Genomic DNA, 4,315 nt, shown 5'->3' on the forward strand with positions numbered 1-4,315 from the left:
CCATAATCCAGTATTCAAATATATGAGCCTGTGGAGGTTATTCTCATTCAAACCACCAAAGATTTCCACAGAATACACCACTTCACCCAATATTCTCCTAAATGGAAGATGTTTGTCTCTACATATTTAACAGAGGCAAAAATAAAAACTGGAGGTGATGTTTTCCTAATTTTCTTATGACTTCCTGAACATTACTGGGGCATCTGCAGTGAAACTCTATAATTTCTTCCCAACTGTAGTTTTCTACACAGCCCATTATCCACTTGCTACTTTTTCTTTCACATCTTACTGACTTCAAATATCCCCAGTGTCTGCATCAAGTGTTGTGAAGATTATTCTCAGTGACATACAAAGTCAGAAAGTAATTCACCCAGAGGGCAAATCCCAGTCCCTTGGTCTCCTCATCTCCATGCATTTATTTGTTTATTTGTTTATTTTGCCTCTTTCTTCCAAGGCAACTTACTTCAAATTACTTTCACCTTCATCTCCTGTAGTTTGTCATAAATAGAAGCTTAACATTTGAAATGTGTCTCTCAAATAGCCAGTTCTTAGACTGGGTTCTCAGCATCCTCATCTCTACAAATCTTCCACTAAGTGTTTCCAGCACTTAGTTCATAGTCTCTACCCTCTCATCTTGGTTCGGACCACAGTCTAAGCCTGCACTGTAAAAAATAATCAGTCCTTAACCTTCTCCACATCTTCATAAGAACAGCTAGATACTATGGAAAACCTCTGCTCAAAAACTGAACTGACACACAATAATGCGCTGATATCTAACATGTGTAGCAGGCTTGCTTTCACTACTCCAAATGCCACTTCCATGTGTTCTCTCCTCAACTCTAGTTTCTCATTCTTACTCTACTGCTATAACTGAGGTGAGGCTGATAACTCCATTCATATTTTACTGTGGAAACAGAAGGAATAGGAAATAGCTTACAAGTCTCTTATTTTGACTGTATTGAGATCTATCTTCCTTAATCCTGTTATTTCTCCAATATTAATTAAATACTCTTCCATGATTCTTTTCACATTCTTCTATTTTGTATCTCATCCTTCTCCCTAAAATTTCTTACATATCTTGTTGCATTATTTTCTTTTTCCCCTTCTAATAGATCTTCCTTAACAGTGGGTAAAAAAAAACAGTCTAGAGACTCCCATCATAAATAAAACTGCATCACTTTTCTTTACCTCTAGTTTCATTTCTGTGTCCTTTCAAACTTAAACTTTCAAGAGTTGTATACATTAGGTATTTATGTGCTTATACCTCCCATATCTCAACCCATGACACTGTGATTTTCATCTCTTCATTCCATAGAAAAAAATGCTGTCAAAACTACAACCATTTCCAACAACCTATTGCAATAGAACATGCTTTGATTTATGTCATTGAAACTTCTAGTGATCTGCACTAGAGTCAAAGACTCCCTACTTCTTGACATGCTGTCTTCTGTTAACAGCAGCAGCAGGATTCTCCTGGATTTCCTCAGCCAGAAGGCATCTCCTTTTCTTTTCCTTTTTGCTTTTTTTTTCTTCTTTGCTTCTGCATAGTTGAATTCATCAGTCCTTATTTTTCAGTCCTGTTCATATTTTTCAACACCTTTACCTTGGAGATGTGATCTATGTTCATGAATTTTAAAATGTTACCTTAGTGCTAGTAAAAAAATAAAAGCTTGTGGTGATATTTTGTTTATGATCTAACAAATAAAGCTTGCCTGAAGATCAGAGTGCAAAGCTAGCCACACTAGTCGGTGATACAGGTCAGGCAATGGTGGCACACATCTTTAATCCCAGCAGCCATACCCAGGCAGTGGTGGTGCACACCTTCTATACCAGCACTTGAGAAGCAGAGGCAGATGGATCTCTGTGAGTTCGAGACCAGCCTGGTCTACAAGAGCTAGTTCCAGGACAGCCTCCAAAGCCACAGAGAAACCCTGTCTCAAAAACACAAACAAACAAAGATTGGAGGAGACAGGAATCAGTCTGCAGTCACACTGAGGACAGGATCACCCCTTTTGGTCTGAGCTTTAGTAGAGATAAGAACTCTCTTGTGGTTGACAGCTTTGCTGTTCTGATCTTCAGCTTAAACCCCAACATCTGTCTGTGGGTTTTTATTATTCATGGTACAAAAGCTAAATAAATGGAGTGTGTTTTGCAGGCAGTGTGTAAAGATGTAACACAAAGTAGAGAATGTTGAAGAAATTTAAAATGAGACAAGACAAGCCTCAAAATTCGTAAGAAATGGGGCACACAGAAGACACAATGGAAAGAAATCATTGATGAATTCATCATCAGTGTTGGAGAGGTAGAAATAAATCTGCTGTCTGAAAGAAAACTGTGAAATTGTTTAAACCAGTGGCTTTCATCTTGTGAGTTATGACCATTGGAAAACATATTTCTGATGGTCTTAGGAAGTGAGATACCACTGAGTAGCAAAACTAGTTACAAAGTAGCAACAAAAATAATTGATGATTATGGGTTCCTAAGACCCTCTGAAATATATGTTTTCCAATGGGAGTGACCCACAGGTTGTGAACCTCTGGTCTAAACCAACTTTTCTAGGTTTGTGAGAGAAAGCTGTAGAGCTAGTGTTGATGGATAAGTTAGTATATTCTCAGTTAAGTTCATATTCAATGCAACCCCCCCCAAACCTAGTGCCAGACCTCTCTCTAAACCTATATTGGCTCCCTCCATTAATGTTTATGGATTCACAGGGATGGCCCAACAAAGAATCTAGGCAGTAGTGGAGAGACTGCCTTTGATGCCCTTTCCCTCTAATGAGATTGATGACTACCTTGGTTGCCATCCTAGAACTTTCATCCAGTAACTGACTGAAGCAGTTTAGCTGTTCCTACCCACAGCTAAACACTGAGCAATACTCCTGTAACCCAGTTGTAGAGAGGGAGGAGGGATGAACAAAGGAGCCAAGACCATGCTGGAGAAAACCAAGGAAACACTTGACCTGACCCAGTAAGAACACAGAGACCCCAAGCCCTCTGAATGTGGGTGCCAGATAGGAGGCCTGGGCAGTCTATGGGACCTCTAACAGTGGAGTCAGTAATTGTCCCTAGTGCACAAATGGACTTGGGAGTCCATTCCCTATGGAGGGATACTATTGCAGCCCAGATACATGAAAGAGGGCCAAGGCACTCACCCAATTGATGTGACAGACTTTGATGGGCCCCCATGGAGGGCCTCACTATCCTTGGGTAGTGGGTGGGGGGTCGGTTGAGGGGTCGGTGGAGGCATGGGAAGATGAGAGGGTGAGGGATTGGGGGGATTTGTATATAAAATAAGATTGTTTCTAAAATAAAATCAGTGGCTGATGGAAGCAGAGGCAGACTCCCACAGCTAAGCACTGAACTGAACTCAAGAAATCCAATGACAGAGAGAATGGACTGATGACCAAAAGGGTTAAGACTGGGCTGGTTTAAACCCCAGAAACAGCTGACCTGACAAGAGTTAGTTCTTGAATCCTCGACTGAGACCTGGGTATCCAGCATGGGACTGATCAAGACTCCCTGAATGTGGGTGTCACTGAGGAGGCCTAGGTGATCTATTGAGCCTTGGTTAGTAGATCAGTTTTTATCCTGGGTATACAAATGGACTTTGGGCTCCCATCCCACAGTGAGAGATGCACCCTCACCCTGGATGAAATGACAGACTATGGACACCCCATGGAGGGCCTCACCCTCCCTGGGGAAATGAGGGGATATTTGTGGGAGGGCGTGGGAGGAGGGGAGGGAAAGGGAAAGGGACCTGGAATTGACATGGGAAGCAACCTTGTTTCTAATTTAAACTTAAATTTAAAAATAAATAAATAGAGGCAAACACCCACAGTTAAACACTGAACTGAACCAATGGAACCCAGTGACAGAGAGAGAGGAGCAATGAGCAAATTGGCATAGAATGGGCTGGCAAAACCAGCAGAGACAGCTGATCTGAACATGGGAGAGCTCTTGGACCCCATACTGACAGCTGTGAGGCCAGCATGGGACTGATCCAGACTCTCTGAGTGTGAGAGTCAGTGAGGAGGCCTGGACAACCTATGGGGTCCTGGGCAGTGGATCAGTGTTTATCCCTGGCATACAAACGGACTTCGTGTGTCCATAACACAAATAGGGATGCTCTCTCAGCCTGGACTCTTAGGGGAGTGCCTGGACCCTGCCCTGAGTGAAATGACAGACTCTAGATATCCCCTATGTGGAAGGAAGTGGCAATAGGGTGGGAGGCTGGGGGATGTTGGGGGGGATGCAGGAGGAGAGGAGGGAGAGGGAACTGGGATTGACATGTGAAGCAAGCTATTTAAAATTAAAAT

The sequence above is a fragment of the Mesocricetus auratus genome, unplaced genomic scaffold (assembly GCF_017639785.1).
Source record: "Mesocricetus auratus isolate SY011 unplaced genomic scaffold, BCM_Maur_2.0 Super-Scaffold_100020, whole genome shotgun sequence".
NCBI lineage: Eukaryota > Metazoa > Chordata > Mammalia > Rodentia > Cricetidae > Mesocricetus > Mesocricetus auratus.